Genomic DNA, 23253 nt, shown 5'->3' on the forward strand with positions numbered 1-23253 from the left:
TTCGGCCTTAAATCACGGCCAGCCTGGGAAGGTGGGTCTGTAGGCTGACAGCTCTGAGGATGGGGCCCATGCCCAGCATACCAGTGGCTCAGTCAGTCATGCAACTGTCACCCTAGACCCAGGATGTATGATGGGAATCTGTGGCCTAGGGCAGTGTCGCTGAAAAATGAGACTTTTCTCTCTGTTGAATCAAGATAACGATGCGGGGAGATGAAATATGGGCAAAGAAGTCGCGAATGGCCCATAAAAAAAGATTTCCTGTAGATATAATGCATCTTTTATATTATTTAGATGACTTTCACTGAAAAGGATCTATTAGTTTTAGGTTCTGTGGAGAATGCTGAAATATTTTAAAAGGCAAAGTGAGAGGGAGTTGGTTTTCTGTCTAACTTTTTTTAAAAAACTAATACATTCAGCACACAGCAAATGTTTGGGCTATTTTTTTTATTCGTTCACGGGATGTGGACATCGCTGGCAAGGCCAGCATTTATTGCCCATCCCTAATTGCCCTTTGAGAAGGTGGTGGTGAGGCACTTTCTTGAACCACTGCAGTCCCGCGTGGTGAAGATGCTCCCACAGTGGGAGGGAGGGAGTTCCAGGATTTTGAACCAGCGCCAATGAAGGAACGGCCAATATATTTCCAAGTCGGGATGTTGTGTGACTTGGAGAGGAACATGGAGGTGGTGGTGTTCCCATGTGCCTGCTGCCCTTGTCCTTCTAGGTGGTAGAGGTTGTGGGTTTGGGAGGTGCTGCCGAAGGAGCCTTGGTGAGTTGCTGCAGTGCATCTTGTAGATGGTACACACTGCAGTCACGGTGCGTCGGTGGTGGAGGAAGTGAATGTTGAAGGTGGTGAGTGGGGTGCCGATCAAGGTGGACATTAAAGAACCCAGTGCACTATGGAACAAAGACAAGAGCAGAGAGTTTGCATGTTTCCCTGGCTAGCACAAAAATCTAGGATGACACTCCAGTGCCACACTGAGGGAATGGTGCACTGTCGGAGGTCATGTCTTACGGATGAGACGTTAAACCAAGGCCTCGTCTGCTCTCTCAGGTGGACGTTAAAGATCCTGTGGCACTATTTCGAAAAAGAGCAGGTGAGTTATCCCCAATGTCCCGGCTGATATTTATCCCTCAATCAACATCACTGAAACAGATTACCTGGGGCCAGATTTTCCACTTTTGTGCTTATCGCCCAAAAATGGACGTTATTTCCGATGTCGGCAGTAAAAAAGGGTTTTCTGATCGCCGGCTTCTCGCCCATTCTCAAAGCACCGAGTGTCCATTTTTGAAAATGGCGTTACCACGAGCAATATGAAATGGGCGGGAGCGTTAAATCTCGCTGACCTTCTTCTGTAAAGTGTCGTTGTCCTTAGCAACGACATGGCAACGCTCGATTCTGACGATTCAGGAGGTCAAGGGTCATCATGACATGTGCAGAAGAGGAGACAGAGAGAGAGGGAGCTGAGAGGGACTGAAAGCATGTGTGGCTGTGGTGTGTGCTTGTTTGGCTGTTGTGGGAGGCACGAGAAAGATTCACCAGCAGCAAAAAGCCTACTAAGCACCAAGAACATAGTTGGTACTGAGTTTTAGTCCAACAAATAAGATATAACATGAAGGGATGCTGGAGGCCCTGTAGCTGGTAGCCAGGAACACTGGTGGCAGAGGGCTCCCAGTGGTCCCGGAGCGCAGCACTGCACCCAAAGGTGCCGCACCCCCATTGCCAACCACACATGAGAGCCAGCAGCAACATCTTGCTTCTGGCTCAGAGCACGTTCCCACTTCGGGACTGTCCTCTCCCTTATCCGTTCAAGCAATGTTTCGGCCGTCACCCTCCCCTCCCAATGAAGCATCGTCTGAGGAGCTCTTCAGCCAGGCAGCTTGGAGTCAGGAGGGGAAGGGGTAGAGTTGGGGAGGAGAAGCGAGGGGGTGGGGGGGAAGGGTTGGCTTTTACAGAAGTACTGATGATTTCAGACAAATGTTCGGTTTAAATGTTTTTTATTTAACAAAATCTTGTTACGCATTGGCTCAGATAGCTGCACCGTTACACGCTGGTGATTCCTTAACATCAAAGGGTATAATGACACTTAACTTCAATCAACAAACTTTAACTGTCACCAAGTGATGCCCACCATTGATGTATCACCTGCACACCCAGCAGTGTGTTGGCCTTGTAAATAATACCAACGTTCTTTCAGTCAAAGCGATCATTGATGAGCTCCTGACATAAGGCTCTTGCAGCTATCATGCCACCACGGACCCTTTCATGCAGTCTACAGGGGGCAGGGCATGGCTTCAGCATCAGCCTGATTGTCTGGGCCGATGTCAGCGTCTGCCTCCTCGTCCTCCTCTTCCTCTCTCTGGTGAGGTGGACTGTCAGACTCATCAGGCAATTCTTGCCCCTCTTGATAGCCAAGTTATGCAGCATGGAGCACACCACCACAAATTGAGCTACCTGCTCAGGGTGGTATTGGAAGTTGCCTCCTGAGTGGTCCGGACATCTAAAGCACTGCTTAAGCACGCCAATGGTTTTCTCCACGATATTGCGAGTGACTCTGTGGCTCTCATTGTATCGTCTCTTGGCTTTGGTGTGGGTGTCATGCAGTGGGGTCATCAGCCAGGTGGCGAGGCCATATCCTTTGTCACCAAGCATCCAGCATTGACCTTGTGGCTGATTGTTAAACAAGTCAGATACAGTGCTCTCACGTAGGATATGAGCATCATGGATGCTGCCCGGAAATTGAGCATTCACTGCCAGTATAATTTGCTGGTGATCAACAACGAGTTGGACATGCAGGGAGTGGTATCCCTTGCGGTTCCTGAAAACCTCTGCATCCTGAAAAGGTGCCCACATCACGATGTGAGTGCAGTCTATTGCTCCCTGCACCTTGGGGAAGTTTGCAATTCTGTAGAATCCTAGAGCCCTCTCACTCTGTGCCTCCCTGGTCATAGGGAAGCTGATCAAGTCCCTCCTGCATGCATACAGGGCTTCAGTGACCTGTCTAATGCAGCAATGTGTGGCATGCTGAGAAAGTCCGCAAATGTCGCCAGCTGACGCCTGAAAAGAACCTGAGGCATAGAACGATAGTGCCACTGTGACTTTGACTTTGACAGACAGTGTAGTACTGATGGTGCTGGCAGGCGGCAGATCTCCCCTTATCAGCTGGCATACCTCAGCGATGACCTTTGTGAAAGCGCAGTCTCCGAAGGCAGGTGGTGTCGGGCAAGTTGAGATAAGAATGCTTCTCCTGTACTTGTGGGGGGTGTAATGTCTGGTCCTCCTCATCAGTCTGGCACATCTTACATTGGGCACATAATGCTGTGGAGCGTACCTTCGGCGATCTCGAGTCTGCTGCATGTAATTGGTCACCAAGAGAGGGTGAGAAAGGACAGGTCCCATTCCAGTAACTCTCTGTTTTCCACCAATTGGTCACAAACAAGGAATGTCCCGATGAAGACACCTATTCAATTCCAATTGGTCACAGTATGGTTAAGATGTTTGTGCAGATGTTCACATCAACTCTAACGACCTCCAGAGTACATCCGAACTGCCCTGAGGTTGAAGCACAGCAGCCTTTTAAAGGATGCGACATGTGATGTAGAACAAGGCGTCCATAATGCTGTGATTTGTTCCGGTTAGTTTCACTTTTTCTGGGCGTTTTTTTGGGCGAGCGATATTGTGGGCGCTATGTGTGCGAGATGGTGAAAGTGATGATGGGCGATCTCATGGCCGCTAGTTTCGGTAAGTATGCTCTTCACGACAAAAAAAAGTAGGTGGGTGGTATTATTGAATCTCGGCATTAAATCAGTGCGGAAATTAACGCTGTGCGATATTATAGGCGTCGATTTCGCCCATTCTGATAATTGCGCCCAAAAAAAGTGGGCGGGCGGTATTATTTTTTCTCAGCGTTCAGCACATGGGGAAAGTAATGCTCGGCGATAAGTTTCCGAAAAATGCTCGTCAGTTTCCATTTTGTGGCTAAATGGGTGATATCTGGGCATTATACGTCATTTCAGCAGTAAGATGGGTGTTAAGAGTGCGTTAAGCATGCAAAAAAAGTGGAGGATCTAGCCCCTGGACATTATCTCATTGCTGTTTGTGTGAGCTTGCTGTGCACAAGTTGGTTGCTGTGTTTCCCACATTACAACAGTGACTTCACTTCAAAAGTACTTCATTGGCTATGAGGCACTTTGGGATGTCCTGAGGGCATGAAAAGCACTATATAAATGCAAGTCTTTCTTTCACTCGATCAGTATTACCAAAAAAACTGATTCACCTCATTGGTGCTTGTGGAATTTTGCTGTGCCAAAAATGGCTGCCTTGCTTGTCTCCATAGCAACAGTCACTGCAATTTATAGTAAGTCATTGTGTGTTCTGAGAGATGTGCTAAGACACTGTATAAATGCAAGATTTTCAAGCTAGCCATTTATCAGCTTGGTTTTGAAGTCAATAACCATGCAATATGATTGAAATGAAAGAGAACTGTTTTTTATACTTGGAACCAGAACACACTGCCTGCTGATACTGCCATATAAATAAATGTCTACCAGTCCTACAGATTCAAAGAAAATAAGTGCTTAGAACTGATAAAACTTACCCTTTAAACCAATGAATAATCGGTAACACACACAGAGTTAGGGTCATTCCATGTTTTGCTTGTCCTGGATTCTGTCTTGCCACAGATCCAAGAGAGCTTTAAATGTCAAAAATAAATACAGGCCAAAATCTGCTGACAAGGAAGGCATAATCTTGAATTTGTGAAGATGATTCATTGCAAACCTTCAGCGCTAATCTAGTAATATTGGGCCTGTCTTTTTCAATAATTGCACCACCAAGTCCTTCCACAGCCAAACCTAATCATAGTTACCCCTCAACTAACATCACTTAAAAAAAAAACAGGCCATCTGGCCCTTTGCTGTTTGTGGGATCTTGCTGTGCAGAAATTGGCTGCCGCATTTCCCACATTGCAGCAGTGACTACACTCCAAAAAGGTTCTCAATTTGGCCATAAAGCGCTTTGGGACGTCCTGAAGTTTTGAAAGGCGCAATAGAAATATAAATTCTTCCTATATATTTGTAAATACTATAAGCCAGACAACTGGATACGTTCTCGTGATACGTTTTGCATGAACGACTGCTGTGCTGGAGTGAAAGTGGCACCAGTATGGCGTCTGGAGGAGAAAATGAGTATGGTTCGTAAAGATACGCTCCAGAGGAGCACAGGAAAGGTCAGGGGGGGTCAAGCTAATGATGTCGATGATACTTCCAATCTTAAAACAGACACCACCACTCTTATCTGTCCAGCGTAGGCTAGTTATCTGTGTTAAAAAGCAGGATTACAGTTATCAGGATAGTGTTTTGGGTTATTAAGACACATGAGAAGATGGAGTGCTTCACATTACAGGCCTTGTACTGACCTGGCCAAAGGCTTTATGACTGAAAACTTCCAGTCTAACCTCCAGCGATTCAGGGTCACTACTGTGTGATTTGTAGAATGTTTGCTTCTCTGTGGCAAATTGAAAAATGGGAGCTAGAGAGAGAGAGAGAGGAAGGGGGATAGGAAGGGAGTATAGAGTTCAGAGTTAAAACAGCTTGAAGTGCTTCAAGAGTTTAAATCTCCATTTATTGCACTGTGTGTATTTTGTGAAGACAGTTCATGAGCAGTCTGTAACGCCTCTTATTGTATTATAAACACTAATGCTTCACAGCCTGGTTTGGCTTGGTTTTCTCCGGAGAAAATGTGATCTTAGAAATTCCAGTTACTAATATCAGCAGACAGTTATCCTGTTTGTGTGATATTCTCTGGTTGGCTGTTTCAGTAGAGACTATAGCCTACTTAAAATAAAAAGATTAACGTCCGTGAAAAAAATGGTGTGCAGAGGAAGCTAAAATGGACACATTTGCTAATATCACTAATAGTAACTTCTAACCCATGATTTTTAAAAATTCGATCCTGGGATGTGGGCGTCGCTGGCAATGCCGGCATTTATTGGCCATACCTAATTGCCCTCGAGAAGGTGGTGGTGAGCCGCCTTCTTTAACTGCTGCGGTCCCTGATGGTGAAAACATTCCCACAGTGCTGTTCGGGAGGGAGTTCCAAGATTTTGACCCAGTACTGATGAAGGAACTTCCAAATCAGGATGGTGTATGATGTGGAGGGGAACTTGGAGCTGATGCGCCTGCTACCCTCATCCTTCTATGTGGTAGGTTTGGGAGGTGCTGCCAAAGAAGCCTTGGCAAATTGCTGCAGTAACCAACGATGGTATCTTTGCCCCGTGAAAGTCATTATTAAATTTTGCCACAAGTCATTTTTTTTTAAATTATTATTATTTCTGTTTTTGCAAATATCTTCAACCTTGTAAACAGCTTTAGCTCAGTCATCGAATAAGTTAGCATCTACAGAGGACAAGTATTTAAGAGGAACCTATAACAGGCTGGCAGGAAGGTTATTTACAATGTGACAGACTGTGGCTCTTCAAAATCAACCAGCTTTCAGTCTTGTAGACCACTTTATAACATTGCCTGAGTGCTGAAGGGAGAGACTTGGAAGTATTTTTTTAATCGGAATAGTAAAACTACCACATAAAACTCTGAGATAAAACTGCAAAGTTTGGAGCTATAAGTATTTCCAATGACATCACTTCCGAACTGCTGACTAATCTTCAGGACTGAGGTACGATTCGATAGGGAAATAAACAACAGGGACGCAACAACTTGATACCTCTCTACAATGTACGGGAACACTTGTACTACTAGAATTACCTACGCCATTTCAAAACAGGGGAACTCTAAACAATTTATCTGAAATAATTCCCCTTAATCCCCGGTTAACTTGGGTATTAACCTCTCCACAGTGTAGTAAATAGCCGGTGAGAGGACGGGTCTTAAACTATAGGTCCTTATCAGTAACAACCTGACTGAGAGTGATTAGCACCATTTGTTTAGTTACTGTGATTGTCAATGGTGTACTTGTGTTTGTTTTACCTCCTGTTCAGCTTTAACATAGTCCAGGGCCGCCTCATTGTAAACTAATAATCCTTATCAATGAAAGTGAAATTTGTGTTTTGTCTCAAGTACTTTGTACATTTTATGTACTATTCTTGCATTGATTTTATAACTATTTTCAATCCATTGTGCTGTCCTTAATTAATTCTTGTCGAATTAACAAGTGCATTTCCTCTCCACCCCTCCCCTTTCCTTTCGTCCCATCATTGGCAGCCATGGTATAACAACATAAGAAATAGGAGCAGGAGTAGGCCATATGGCCCCTAGAGTCTGCTCCGCCATTTAATACGATCATGGCTGATCATTGTCGAGGAGGTGCATGGAGAGGCGGGAGTTCCGAGGATCGGAGAGGCCTACAAAAGGCCAGCGAGATCAGGAGCAGCGTCGAGGAGGTGCATGGAGAGGCGGGAGTTCCGGGGATCGGAGAGGCCTACAAAAGGCCAGCGAGACCAGGAGCAGCGTCGAGAAGGTGCGTGGAGAGGCGGGAGTTCCGGGGATTGGAGAGACCTACAAAAGGCCAGCGAGACCAGGAGCAGCGTCGGAGGTGCGTGGAGAGGCGTGCTTGTGCAGCTACAGGGAGAAGGCAAAAAAGTAGAAAGAAATAGAAAGGTGACGTCACAGCCAAGGGGGTAAGTGATTGGCTGGATTGGTGAGCAGTTTTTCTTTTCTCTCTTCTATAACAGTGAGTAAACTTTAGCATTGTTGTTGCCAATTTAAGTGTATCTAAGGGTTAAGTCATGGCAGGAGAGCTCGGTCTCGTGATATGCTCCTCCTGTACCATGTGGGAACTCAGGGACACTTCCGGTGTCCCTGATGACTACGTGTGCGGGAAGTGTATCCGCCTCCAGCTCCTGACGGTCTGCGTTGCGGAATTGGAGCTGAGGGTGGATTTACTCTGGAGCATCCACGATGTTGAGAATGACGTCAGTAGCACGTGTAGCGAGTTGGTCTTATCGCAGGTGAAGGGTACACAGCCAGCTAGGGAATGGAAGACCAGCAGGAAGAGCAGTGCAAGGAAGGTAGTGCAGGAGTCCCCTGCGGTCATCCCCCTGCAAAACAGATACACCGTTTTGAGTACTGTTGAGTGGGATGACTCATCAGGGGAGGGCAGCAGCAGCCAAGTTCATGGCACCGTGGCTGGCTCTGCTGCACAGGAGGGCAGGAAAAAGAGTGGGAGAGCGATAGTGATAGGGGATTCGATTGTAAGGGGAATAGATAGGCGTTTCTGCGGCCGCAACCGAGACTCCAGGATGGTATGTTGCCTCCCTGGTGCAAGGGTCAAGGATGTCTCGGAGCGGGTGCAGGACATTCTGAAAAGGGAGGGTGAACAGCCAGTTGTCGTGGTGCACATTGGTACCAACGATATAGGTAAAAAAAGGATGAGGTCCTACGAGACGAATTTAAGGAGTTGGAGCTAAATTAAAACGTAGGACCTCAAAAGTAGTAATCTCGGGATTGCTACCAGTGCCACGTGCTAGTCAGAGTAGGACTCGCAGTATAGCTCAGATGAATACGTGGCTTGAGCAGTGGTGCAGCAGGGAGGGATTCAAATTCCTGGGGCATTGGAACCGGTTCTGGGGGAGGTGGGACCAGTACAAACCGGACGGTCTGCACCTAGGCAGGACCAGAACAAATGTTCTAGGGGGAGTGTTTGCTAGTGCTGTTTGGGAGGAGTTAAACTAATATGGCAGGGGGATGGGGACCAATGCAGGGAGACAGAGGGAAACAAAAAGGAGACAAAAGCAAAAGACAGAAAGGAGATGAGTAAAAGTGGAGGGCAGAGAAACCCAAAGGAAAAAACAAAAAGGGCCACTGAATATAAAAGGGCTGCAGGAGGGGTCAAAACTAAAAATCATGGTTTAAAAACTAGGATTAAAACACTCTATCTAAACGCACGCAGCATTAGAAATAAAGTAAATGAGTTGACGGCACAAATCATTACAAATGGGTATGATTTGGTGGCCATTACAGAAACATGGTTGCAGGGTGGCCAAGACTGGGAATTAAACATACAGGGGTATCTGACAATTCGGAAAGATAGACAAGAAGGGAAAGGAGGTGGGGTAGCTCTGTTAATAAAGGATGATATCAGGGCAGTTGTGAGAGGCGATATTGGCTCTAATGAACAAAATGTTGAATCATTGTGGGTGGAGATTAGAGATAGTAAGGGGAAAAAGTCACTGGTGGGCGTAGTTTATAGGCCCCCAAATAATAACTTCACGGTGGGGCGGGCAATAATCAAGGGAATAATGGAGGCATGTGAAAAAGGAACGGCAGTAATCATGGGGGATTTTAACCTACATATCGATTGGTCAAATCAAATCGCACGGGGTAGCCTGGAGGAGGAATTCATAGAATGCATACGGGATTGTTTCTTAGACCAGTATGTTACAGAACCTACAAGGGAGCAAGCTACCTTAGATCTGGTCCTGTGTAATGAGACAGGAATAATAAACGATCTCCTAGTAAAAGATCCTCTCGGAATGAGTGATCACAGTATGGTTGAATTTGTAATACAGATTGAGGGTGAGGAAGTAGTGTCTCAAACGAGCATACTATGCTTAAACAAAGGGGACTACAGTGGGATGAGGGAAGAGTTGGCTAAAGTAGACTGGAAACACAGACTAAACGGTGGCACAATTGAGGAATAGTGGAGGACTTTTCAGGAGCTCTTTCACAGTGCTCAACAAATATATATCCCAATGAAAAAGAGGGGCAGTAAGAGAAGTGATAACCAGCCGTGGATAACCAAGGAAATAAAGGAGAGTATCAAATTAAAAACCAATGCGTATAAGGTGGCCAAGGTTAGTGGGAAACTAGAAGATTGGGAAAATTTTAAACGACAGCAAAGAATGACTAAGAAAGCAATAAAGAAAGGAAAGACTACGAAAGTAAACTTGCGCAAAACATAAAAACAGATAGTAAAAGCTTTTACAGATATATAAAACGGAAAAGAGTGACTAAAGTAAATGTTGGTCCCTTAGAAGATGAGAAGTGGGATTTAATAATGGGAAATGTGGAAATGGCTGAGACCTTAAACAATTATTTTGCTTCGGTCTTCACAGTGGAAGACACAAAAAACAAAAATTGCTGGTCACAGGAATGTGGGAAGGAAGTACCTTGAGACAATCACTATCACTAGGAGGGTAGTGCTGGACAGGCTAATGGGACTCAAGGTAGACAAGTCCCCTTGTCCTGATGAAATGCATCCCAGGGTATTAAAAGAGATGGCGGAAGTTAGAGCAGATGCATTCGTTATAATCTACCAAAATTCTCTGGACTCTGGGGAGGTACCAGCGGATTGGAAAGCAGCTAATGTAACACCTCTGTTTAAAAAAGGGGACAGACAAAAGGCAGGTAACTATAGGCCGGTTAGTTTAACATCTGTAGTGGGGAAAATGCTTGAAACTATCATTAAGGAAGAAATAGCGGGACATCTAGATAGGAATAGTGCAATCAAACAGACGCAACATGGATTCATGAAGGGGAAATCATGTTTAACTAATTTACTGGAATTTTCTGAGGATATAATGAGCATGGTGGATAGAGGTGTACCGATGGATCTGGTGTATTTAGATTTCCAAAAGGCATTCAATAAGGTGCCACACAAAAGGTTACTGCAGAAGATAAAGGTACGCGGAGTCAGAGGAAATGTATTAGCATGGATAGAGAATTGGCTGGCTAACAGAAAGCAGAGAGTCGGGGATAAATGGGTCCTTTTCGGGTTGGAAATCGGTGGTTAGTGGTGTGCCACAGGGATCGGTGCTGGGACCACAACTGTTTACAATATACATAGATGACCTGGAAGAGGGGACAGAGTGTAGTGTAACAAAATTTGCAGATGACACAAAGATTAGTGGGAAAGTGGGTTGTGTAGAGGACACAGAGAGGCTGCAAAGAGATTTAGATAGGTTAAGCGAATGGGCTAAGGTTTTGCAGATGGAATACAATGTCGGAAAGTGTGAGGTCATCCACCTTGGGGAAAAAAACAGTAAAAGGGAATATTATTTGAATGGGGAGAAATTACAACATGCTGCAGTGCAGAGGGACCTAGGGGTCCTTGTGCATTAATCCCAAAAAGTTAGTTTGCAGGTGCAGCAGGTAATCAGAAAGGCGAATGGAATGTTGGCCTTCATTGCGAGAGGGATGGAGTACAAAAGCAGGGAGGTCCTGCTGCAACTGTATAGGGTATTGGTGAGGCCGCACCTGGAGTACTGCGTGCAGTTTTGGTCACCTTACTTAAGGAAGGATATACTAGCTTTGGAGAGGGTACAGAGATGATTCACTAGGCTGATTCCGGAGATGAGGGGGTTACCTTATGATGATAGATTGAGTAGACTGGGTCTTTACTCGTTGGAGTTCAGAAGGATGAGGGGTGATCTTATAGAAACATTTAAAATAATGAAAGGGATAGACAAGATAGAGGCAGAGAGGTTGTTTCCACTGGTCGGGGAGACTAGAACTAGGGGGCACAGCCTCAAAATACGGGGGAGCCAATTTAAAACCGAGTTGAGAAGGAATTTCTTCTCCCAGAGGGTTGTGAATCTGGAATTCTCTGCCCAAGGAAGCAGTTGAGGCTAGCTCATTGAATGTATTCAAATCACAGATAGATAGATTTTTAACCAATAAGGGAATTAAGGGTTACGAGGAGCAGGCGGGTAAGTGGAGCTGAGTCCACGGCCAGATCAGCCATGATCTTGTTGAATGGCGGAGCAGGTTCGAGAGACTAGATGGCCTACTCCTGTTCCTAATTCTTATGTTCTTATGTTCTTTATTCGAATGGTGGTGCAGGCTCGAAGGGCCGAATGGCCTACTCCTGCACCTATTTTCTATGTTTCTATGTTTCTATGTTAACCGATAAGGGAATAAGGGGTTATGGGGAGCGGGCAGGGAAGTGGAGCTGAGTCTGTGATCAGATCAGCCATGATCGTATTAAATGGCGGAGCAGACTCAAGGGACCATATGGCCTACTCCTGCTCCTATTTCTTATGTTCTTATACCATGGCTGCCAATGATGGGACGAAAGGAAAGGGGAGGGGTGGAGAGGAAATGCACTTATTAATTCAACAAGAATTAATTAAGGACAGCACAATGGATTGAAAATAGTTATAAAATCAATGCATATAATCTACAAAGTACTTGAGACAAAACACAAATTTCATTTCATTGATATGGTTTGTTCCTATCCTTAGTTTAAAATGAGGTGGCCCTGGACTATGTTAAAGCTGAACAGAAGGTAAAACAAACACAAGAAACTGTCTATCTCTGCCTTAAATTTATTCAATGACCCAGCTTCCACAGCTCTCTGAGGCAGCGAATTCCATAGATTTACAACCCTCTGAGAGAAGAAGTTCCTCCTCATCTCATTTTTAAATAGGCGGCCGTTTATTCTAAGATTATGCCCCCTGGTTCTAGTCTCCCCCATCAATGGAAACATCCTCTCTGCATCCACTTTGTCAAGCCCCCTCATAATTTTATACGTTTCGATAAGATCACCTCTCATTCTTATAAGCCACCTATGTCCCGTTCTGTGAAATTCTCTCTCTAACCCCTTCCATCTTCTCCTCCTTTACCAACCTCTTTCAAACCCACCTCTCCATCAAGCTTTTGGCCACTTCTCCCAACCTCTCCTCTGTCTCCACAAGCCTCTGTGAAGAAACTTTTTTACATTAAAGGCACTATATAAATGCATGTTTGTGTTGATTATAGCAGTTTGGTACAACTGAGTGGCTGGCTAAGCCATTTCAGAGGGCAGTTAAGAGTCAACCACAGGAGTCACATGTAGGCCAGACCAAGTAAGGACGGCAGATTTCCTTCCCTAAAGGACATTAGTGAACCAGATGGGTTTTTACAACAATCCGGTAGTTTTTACTGATAGAAGCTTTTTAATCAAGATTGTATTTAATTAATAGAATTTGCCATGGTGGGATTTTAACTTATGTTTCTGGATCATTAGTCCAGGCCTCTGGATTACTCGGCCGGTAGCATAGCCACTATGTTACTGTTCCCACTGGAGTCATTGATGGTGTTGATGTTAATGTTGCCGTTGGTATGGACGGCAGCCCATGTCCTAACTTGCACCAAGTCCAGCTCACCCATCACCCCTGTGCTTGCTGACCTTATTGGCTCCTGGTTAAGCAATGCCTCAATTTCAAAATTCTCATCCTTATTTTCAAATCCCTCCATGGCCTCGCCCCTCCCTATCAGTGTAATCTCCTCCAGCCCTACAACCCCCCGAGATATCTGCATTCCTCTAATTCTGCCCTCTTGAGCGTCGCTGAGTCGGAGGAGTTCGGGCAGTCCGGGGAGCATCGAGAGGCCTATAAAGGCCCAGCGCATCAGTGATGCGGCGGTCGGAGGAATTCCGTTAGTCCGGGGAGCGTCGCGAGGCCTATAAAGGCCCAGCGCGTCGGTGATGCGGCGGTCGGAGGAGTTTGGGCAGTCCGGGGAGCGTAGAGAGGCCTATAAAGGCCCAGCGCGTCGGTGAGGCAGCGGTCGGAGGAGTTCGGGCAGTCCGGGGAAGGTCGAGAGGCCTATAAAGGCCCAGCGCATCGGTGAGGCGGCGGTCGGAGGAGTTCGGGCAGTGCGGGGAGGGTCGAGAGGCCTATAAATGCCCAGCATGTCAATGAGGCGGTGGTCGGAGGAGTTCGGGCAGTCCGGTGAGGGTCGAGAGGCCTATAAATGCCCAGCATGTCAATGAGGCGGTGGTCGGAGGAGTTCGGGCAGTCCGGTGAGGGTCAAGAGGCCTATAAAGGCCCAGCGTGTCAATGAGGCTGTGGTCGGAGGAGTTCGGGCAGTCCAGTGAGGGTCGAGAGGCCTATAAAGGCCCAGCGTGTCAATGAGGCGGTGGTCGGAGGAGTTCGGGCAGTCCGGTGAGGGTCAAGAGGCCTATAAAGGCCCAGCGTGTCAATGAGGCTGTGGTCGGAGGAGTTCGGGCAGTCCAGTGAGGGTCGAGAGGCCTATAAAGGCCCAGCGTGTCAATGAGGTGGTGGTCGGAGGAGTTCGGGCAGTCCGGGGAGGGTCGAGAGGCCTATAAAGGCCCAGCGTGTCAATGAGGCGGTGGTCGAAGGAGTTCGGGCAGTCCGGGGAGGGTCGAGAGGCCTATAAAGGCCAGCTGGTGCAGCTGCAACAGCGAGAGAAGGCAAAAAAGAAGTAGAAAGAAATCGAAAGGTTACGTCACAGCCAAGGGATAAGTGATTGGCTGGTGCTTGGTAAGTAGCTTTTCTTTTTTCTTTTCTTTATCAGTAAGTAACCTTTAGCATTGTTGTTGCCAACTTAAGTTTCTCTAAGGGTTAAGTCATGGCAGGACAGCTTGGACACGTGTTATGCTCCTCCTGTACCATGTGGGAAGTCAGGGACGCTTCCGGTGTCCCCGACGACTACGTGTGCGGGAAGTGTATCTGCCTCCAGTTCCTGACGGACCGCATTGCGGAACCGGAACTGCAGGTGGATTCACTCTGGAGCATGCATGATGCTGAGAATGATGTGAATAGCACATTTAGTGAGTTGGTCTTACCGCAGATAAAGGGTCCACAGCCAGATAAGGAATGGAAGACCAGCAGGAAGAGCAATGCAAGGAAAGTAGTGCAGGGATCCCCTGCGGTCATCCCCCTGCAAAACAGATATACCGCTTTGAGTACTGTTGAGAGGGATGACTCATCAGGGGAGAGCAGCAGCAGCCAAGTTCATGGCACCGTGGTTGGTTCTGCTGCACAGGAGGGCTGGAAAAAGAGTGGGAGAGCGATAGTGATAGGGGATTCAATTGTAAGGGGAATAGATAGGCGTTTCTGCGACCGCAACCGAGACTCCAGGATAGTATGTTGCCTCCCTGGTGCAAGGGTCAAGGATGTCTCAGAGCAGGTGCAGGACATTCTGAAAAGGGAGGGTGAACAGCCAGTTGTCGTGGTGCATATAGGTACCAACGATATCGATAAAAAATGGGATGAGGTCCTACGAGACGAATTTAGGGAGCTAGGTGTTAAATTAAAAAGTAGTAATCTCAGGATTGCTACCAGTGCCACGTGCTAGTCAGAGTAGAAATTGCAGGATAGCTCAGATGAATACGTGGCTTGAGCAGTGGTGCAGAAGGGAGGGATTAAAATTCCTGGGGCCTTGGAACCAGTTCTGGGGGAGGTGGGACCAGTACAAACCGGACGGTGTGCATCTGGGCAGGACCGGAACCAATGTCCTAGGGGGAGTGTTTGCTAGTACTGTTGGGGAGGAGTTAAACTAAAATGGCAGGGGGATGGGAACCTATTCAGGGAGACAGAGGGAAATAAAATGGAGTCAGAAGCAAAAGATAGAAAGGAGAATAGTAAAAGTGGCGGGCAGAGAAACCCAAGGCAAAAAACAAAAAGGGCCCCATTACAGCAAAATTCTAAAGGGGCAAAGTGTGTTAAAAAGACAAGTCTGAAGGCTCTGTGCCTCAATGCGAGGAGTATTCGGAATAAGGTGGACGAATTAACTGCGCAGATAGCAGTTAACGGGTATGATGTCATTGGCATCACAGAGACATGGCTCCAGATTGACCAAGGTTGGGGACCCAACATCCAGGGGTATTCAGCATTTAGGAAGGATAGACAGAAAGGAAAAGGAGGAGGGGTGGCATTGCTGGTTAAAGAGGAAATTAATGCAATAGTAAGGAGGGACATTAGCCTGGATGATGTGGAATCGGTATGGGTGGAGCTGCGGAATTCCAAAGGGCAGAAAATATTAGTGGGAGTTGTGTACAGACCACCAAACAGTAGTAGTGAGGTTGGGGACAGCATCAAAACAAGAAATAAGGGATGTGTGCAATAAAGATACAGCAGTTATCATGGGCGACTTTAATCTACATATTGATTGGGCTAACCAAACTGGTAGCAATGCGGTGGAGGAGGATTTCCTGGAGTGTATTAGAGATGGTTTTCTAGACCAATATGTCGAGGAACCAACTAGAGAGCTGGCCATCCTAGACTGGGTGATGTGTAATGAGAAGGGACTAATTAGTAATCTTGTTATGCGAGGCCTCTTGGGGCAGAGTGACCATAATATGGTAGAATTCTTTATTAAGATGGAGAGTGACACAGTTAATTCGGAAACTAGGGTCCTGAACTTAAGGAAAGGTAACTTCGACGGTATGAGGCGTGAATTGGCTAGAATAGACTGGCAAAGGATACTTAAAGGGTTGACGGTGGATAAGCAATGGCAAACATTTAAAGATCACATGGATGAACTTCAGCAATTGAACATCCCTGTCTGGAGTAAAAATAAAACGGGGAAAGTGGCTCAACCATGGCTAACAAGGGAACTTAAGGATAGTGTTAAAGCCAAGGAAGAGGCATATAATTTGGCTAGAAAAAGCAACAAACCTGAGGACTGGGAGTAATTTAGAATTCAACAGAGGAACACTAAGGATTTAATTAAGAGGGGAAAATAGAGTACGAGAGGAAGCTTGCAGGGAACATAAAAACTGACTGCAAAAGCTTCTATAAATATGTGAAGAGAAAAAGATTAGAAAAAAAAATGATCAGCCATGATTTTATTGAATGGTGCAGGCTACTCCTGCACCTATTTTCTATGTTTCTATGTAATCACTCAACCATCGATGGCCGTGCCTTTTGTTGCCTAGGCCCCACACTCTGGAACTCCCTGCCTAAACCTCTCCGCCTCTCTACCTCTCTTTCTTCCTTCAAGACGCTCCTTAAAACCTACCTCTTTGACCAAGTTTTTGGTCACCTGCGCTAATTTCTACTTACGTAGCTCAGTGTCAATTTTATTTAATCTCATAATACTCCTGTGAAGTGCCTTGGGATGTTTCTCTACGTTAAAGGTGCTATATAAATACTCGTTGTTGCTGTGTTAGTATTACATAAGAATGTAAGAAATAGGAGCAGGAGTAGGCCATTCGGCCCCTCAAGCCTACTCCACCATTAAATAAGATCATGGCTGATCTTCTACCTTAACTCCACTTTCCTGCAGTATCCCCATATCCCTTAATTCCCTTACTATCGATCTCTGTCTTGAATATACTCAATGACTGAACCTCCACAGCCCTCTGGGGTAAAGAATTTCAAAGATTCACCACTCTCTAAGTGAAGAAATTTCTCCTCATCTCAGTCCTAAATGGCCTACCCCTTTTTCTGAGACTGTGACCCCTGGTAATAGAATCCCCAGCAATGAGAAACATCCTCCCTGCATCTACCCTGTCCAGCACTGTAAGAATTTTGTATGTTTCAATGAGATCATCTCTCATTCTTCTAAACTCGAGAGAATATAGGCCTAGTCTGCTCAATCTCTCCTCATAGGATAATCCCCCCATCCCAGGAATCAGTCCAGCGAACCTTTGTTGCACCCACTCTATGGCAAGTATATCCTTCCTTTGGTAAGCAGACCAAAACTGTACACAATACTCCAGGTGCGGTCTCACCAGGGCCCTATATAATTGCATTAAGACATCTTTACTCTTGTAATCAAAACCTCTGGTGTTGTTGGTGTTGTTGAATCATGACAACCAGAAACAAAAATAAATTCATGATATTGTAATACATTTATCCATAAACCTCTGTTCGCCCCTTGTGTTGTTGCTGCTTTCTTAGCTTCTCAAACTTCAACTGTTTCTCTTTCCCAGAAGGCTCGGGCAACCTCCTCAGCTTTCAGAGGCTTTGACCTGTGGGTATTGGACTGCTGCCTCATTCTCTGTCCTCCCACAGCCAGTTCTGCTACAAGAGACTTTCCACTCAACTGTTGTTCAGTTCTTCGTCATCCAGCAAAACACCTTATAAATAGGAGGCAAAGCACAGCTCGAACTAAAGGCAAGGTCAACGCTTCCTGCAAAGGACAGAAATATTTGAAATGTAATTGTCAGCATCTGCCAAGAAGATGATGTCTGGAGAAGTTCCTGCTTTGCAGCTTGTCTGAAGAGAAAAGAACTCCATTCCGGTCTACTCTCTTGTTGATAAGAAGAGATTCACTAGAATGGTCCTTTTTGCCGTTAGAGATTAATTTACAGTGGGCCACTGTTAGATACTGGTTTAGGCAATGCTAATGATACCAGATCATGTCTGATGATGACAATGTAAACTCCTGTATATTCAGATTCAATTGTAATTCAAATATGTTTGTATCACAACAGTAAATTTGGATTTTATTGGCCCAGACATTGCGGATGGAGGCGGATGCCTCCGACCGCAAAAATTTTTACGAAAGTACCTGGTGGTTCTGGAGGTTTGCCGACTTGCAGTCCTGGGGCTCAACGCGAAGGCCTGCATAGAGGTCCACGTATCCCAGGAGCGAAAGGAGTATGCGTCCCTGGGATCATGTGGGCCGGCACAGCCTATCAGAGTAGGGGCATTCCCATACGGAACCACCTTAAGTATGAATGGGACTACCCCGGAAATACACAAACACTGAAAATAAATGTAAAAAAACATCACATATTTCAAAGTAATCAAAATGGAATTTAATTAATTACTTAAAATAAAAATTTTATTTTTTGAAAAATAAATCTACATATTTTAAAGGGTCCAAAAATAAACTTACCTATTTAATAGGATTTTAAATGTTTAAATTATTGAAAAAAATGGATCATTCTATGCTTTAAAAGCAGGCCTTATGCAAATGGCCCAATTCTCCGCCCACAGAAGCCCCTTTGTTTCGGATGCGTGTGATCTGTCAAAGGGAATTCTTGACAGATCGTAAGTTTTGGGTTTAGACACAGGCACTTCGTATGCACCTCGTACGCGCCGGTGAGGAGCACGAATTCAGGCCCATTATCCTTATTAAGTCGGATATAGTTGGCTAGAAATTTGTCGTGGGCGAAACGGATGCCTGATATTCAGTTACATTGACTGTAACGGAATTGAATATCGGGCACGGCGTAAAATGGGCAGCCGATCCAATATCGCCCGTTTTGTGCCAGCACCCGAGACAAATTTCGAAACCAGTGACTCTGTGCCGATAGTATTTGCTTCCAGGTACTTCAACTATATGATTTTTCTTTTCATTTTAGCGCAATTAATTACACAGGATTACATAGGATATACGGCACAGAAACAGGTCATTCGGTCCAACTAGTCCATGCTGTCGTTTATGCTCCTCTTGAGCCTCCTCCCATCTTTCCTTATCTAACTCCATCTGTCATGTATCCAACATGGCTACTGTTGGTATTATCACAAGGTGTGCCACCAGAGGGCACAGCAGTGGGAGACTTGTAGGTTACCTGTACAGGTGTGCCTGGCCGAGTATAAAAGGCAGGCCACCAGGTGTGATCCTCACTCTGGAGTTAACTAATAAAGGACTAAGGTCACTACAGTTCAAGTACAACACATTGCCTTGTGGAGTCATTACTAGAGCATCTAAGGACACAACACTATCAGCATAACCCTCTATTCCCTTCTCCCTCATATGCTTGTCTAGTCTCCCCTTAAATGCATCTATATTATTGGCTTCGCCCACTCCCTGTGGTAGCAAGTTCTACATTCTCACCACTCTCTGGATAAAGAGGATTCTTCAGACAATAATGCTGAATAATGCATTTAAGTTTGTTTTTGAATGATATACGTACAATAGAAACCTGGTCTAAATAGAAGTGATTTTCAAGTAGACTTAGAGTTAAATACCTGACACCAACTCTTTTTGCTTGCTGTACATCAGTCTGGATTAGTCCAGTCTGAAGACAGTTTGCTCCCTGTTAGTTTTTCTCTAACCAATTCTAGGAATTTAAAGGTCTTTATATAATTATACATTTATCGCCCAATTTAAGCTATAAAGTCTAGCAGGACGGAAATCATATTGAACTGCCCAATGTGAATGTCAAAAACTTTTGGTAATAAACTGCAAATCTCATTTTGTGATGCTGGTCTTCCATTAAAGCCATCAAATTACTTCATGATAAGGGTCAAGACGGACATAACCAAAGAACATAATACACACTTAATCTCACCCCTCCCTTGTGCAGGAGGAATAAGCCTCAATCACACATAAATACCACAGCCAAAGTCATACCGATGCAGCCAATTTATTTAACTAACTTAGGAGTATAGGATCAGGAGGAGGTCATTCAGCCACTTGAGCCTGTTCCACCATTCAATGAGACCACGGCTGATCTGCAACCTAACACCATAGCCTTTAATACCTTTAAGAACATAAGAACATAAGAAATAGGAGCAGGAGTAGGCCATTTGGCCCCTTAAGCCTACTCCGCCATTTAATAAGATTATGGCTGATCTGATCATGGATTCAGCTCCACTTCCCTTTTCATTCCTCATAATCCTTTATTCCCATATCGCTCAAAAATCTGTCTAACTCCGCCTTAAATATATTTAATGATCCAGCCTCCACAGAGAATTCCATAGATTTACAACCCTCTAAGAGAAGAAATTTCTCCTCATCTCAGTTTTAAATGGGCGGCCCCTTATTCTGAGACTATGTCCCCTAGTTTTAGTTTCCCCTAGCAGTGGAAATAGCCTCTCTGCATCCACCTTGTCGAGCAGCCTCATTAAATTTAGAAGTTTCAATAAGATCACCGCTCATTCTTCTGAACTTCAATGAGTATAGGCCCAACCTACTCAACTTATCTTCATAAGTCAACCACTTCATCTCCGGAATCAACCTAGTGAACCTTCTCTTTGGTTAAAAATCTATCAATCACAGATTTAAACTTAACAATTGATCTAGTATCAATTGCCATTTGCGGAAGAGAGTTCCAAGCTTCTACCACCCTTTGTGTGTAGAAGTGTTTCCTAATTTCACCCCTGAAAGGTCTGGCTTTAATTTTTAGACTCTGCCCCTTAGTCCTAGACTCTCCAACCAGCGGAAATAGTTTCTCTCTATCTACCCTATCTGTTCCCCTTAATATCTTGACAACTTCAATCACCCCTTCACTTTCTAAATTCCAGGGAATACAACCCATGTTTGTGTAATCTCTCCTCGTAATTTAACCCTTGGACACCGGGTATCATTTGCAAATTACGACAACAACATATATAGAATAACTTACTGAGGAAAGGAGGAACTGGAGCAGAGAGCGTTCTTCTAATCATGACCTCGTGCATCCCCAACTTCCTTCAAACTACCATTACCGTCCATGCCTTACAACAGTGACTACACTCCAAAAGTACTGTACTCACTGTAAAGTGCTTTGGCATGTCTGGTGGTTGTGAAAGGCGCTATATAAATGCAAGTCTTTCTTTCTAGATCACATTTCTAAGGTTGTCTCAAATCGATTCACATCCAATACATTACATTTTTTTTTCTGCGGGCGAAGGTAGCAGCCTTTTTGCATTATGTTTGCCAAACAGCAATAAGGTGTGTGACTCGTTATTTCATTCTTGCTCTTTTTTTTCCAATACTGCCGTTGGCAATGTTCCCTGTAGACTACTCTTTGTTCTGCATGGCCTGCTTCTGTTAGAAAGACTTGCATTTATATACCCACAAACAGCAATGTGATAATGACAGATAAACTGTTTTTGTTATGCTGATTGAGGGATAAATGTTGGTCAGGACACTGGGGATAACTCCCCTGTTCTTCAAAATAATGTCATGGGATCTTTTACATTCACGTGAGAGAGCAGACGGGGCCTCGGTTTAATGTCTCATCCGAAAGACGGCACCTCCAACAGCGCAACACTCCCTCAGCACTGCACTGGAGTGTCAGCCTCGATTTTTGTGCTTTGGAGGCCCTGGAGTGGGACTTGATCCCACAACCTTCTGACTCAGAGGTGAGAGTGCTACCCACTGAGCCACGGCTGACACTGTAAAGTGCGTGGTCCCTTTAAATTTACATTTAAGTTAAGCTGATGTGTGTCCTGCACGGAAGCTTTCCCATTACTGCGCAGCCATGCAGCTTAGAGGCGACATTGGCGACAGGTCCATTTGCATCCCATTGAACCAGTGGGGCAGGCAGACTGGTCTTCGCATTATCATCTCACTTGAGCAATTGAAGCATCACTATTATAATATTTTACATCTTATAACATCTGCAAACTGAAGGATTTGGTACAAAATAAAATTGATTTTGTGTATTATTTTGCATTGCAGCAATAGAAATAATTGGCACATGGGCCTTTTAAAAAATAAATCTTGACTCATTACATAACCTTCTCTTGAGTTGACTGCAACTGTATAACCGTAATTTTTACAATGTATGAAGCAATATCTGTGTTCCACTTATATATTGGCAGAGGTGGTGGTAGAATGCTGGTTACAAGGTGTTGCATACATAACAAAGTAATGTCGTTTTCAGGCAAGAATACATATGGCAGAACGTACACGCCTGCAGCTTCACGACCTCAGATGACTCAGAGTCCACCATCAAGTGTGAATGCAAGGCAATTAACACCTTGTTGGCGCTGCGGAGGTGATCATCGAGCCCATCAATGCCGCTTCAAACACTACGCGTGCAAAGACTGTGGAACAATGGGACACCTCCAGCAAATATGCAGACGAGCTGCAAACCTGTCAGACCACCACGTTGCAGAGGAAGATCGATCCGTGGCAGATCAAACTGAACTGGAGACTCAAACCGAGGAGGCAGAAGTGTGCAGGGTACACGCCTTCACCACAAAATGTCCACCGATCATGTTAAAAGTTGAACTGAACGGAATTCCAGTATCCATGGAATTGGACAAGGGTGTGAGTCAGTCTTTCTTGAGCAAAAAGGCCTTTGAGAGGCTACGGTGCAACAAGGCACAAAGGCCCAAGCTGAGCTCTATTCATACCAAGCTGAGAACTTACACGAAAGAGCTGATCACTGTAATTGGCAGTGCAGCAGCAAAAGTCTCCTATGATGGAGCGGTGCACGAACTACCACTATGGATTATACCAGGAGATGGCCCCACACTGTTCGGCAGAAGCTGGCTGGGAAAAATCCACTGGAACTGGGACGACATCCGAGCACTTTCGTCCGTCGATGATGCCTCATATGCCCAGGTTTTGAGCAAGTTCCCATCATTGTTTGAGCCAGGCATCGGAAATTTCTCTGGGGCGAAGATGTAGATCCACTTGGTTCTCAGTACACAACCCATCCACTACAAGGCACATGCAGTACCATACATGATGCGAGAGAAAGTGGAGATCGAGCTGGACAGGCTGCAACGAGAGGACATCATCATGCCGGTTGAGTTCAACGAGTGGGCCAGTCCGATTGTTCCGATTCTCAAGGGCGATGGCATGATCAGAATTTGTGGGGACTATAAAGTAAAGATTAACCGTTTTCGCTGCAGAACCAGTATCCGCTACCTAAGGCAAACGACCCATTTGCGACGCTGGCAG

At 45.3% G+C, this 23253-nt stretch overlaps 1 long non-coding RNA gene across 2 annotated transcripts in view; it reads left to right on the top strand.

Moving 5' to 3' along the window:
• LOC139280060 (uncharacterized) overlaps positions 1–23253 on the top strand; it is a 249932-nt gene that overhangs the window by 206760 nt on the left and 19919 nt on the right. The window contains exon 4 of one of the 2 annotated variants that reach the window (XR_011596607.1): positions 17612–18430. The exons of the other annotated variant lie outside the window; for it this stretch is intronic. This is a non-coding gene — a long non-coding RNA (uncharacterized lncRNA). Of the gene's footprint in view, positions 1–17611; positions 18431–23253 lie in introns of those variants that run through there. 2 annotated transcript variants of the gene reach the window in all.

The sequence above is a fragment of the Pristiophorus japonicus genome, chromosome 14, assembly GCF_044704955.1.
Source record: "Pristiophorus japonicus isolate sPriJap1 chromosome 14, sPriJap1.hap1, whole genome shotgun sequence".
In the NCBI taxonomy this organism is placed as follows: Eukaryota; Metazoa; Chordata; class Chondrichthyes; family Pristiophoridae; genus Pristiophorus; species Pristiophorus japonicus.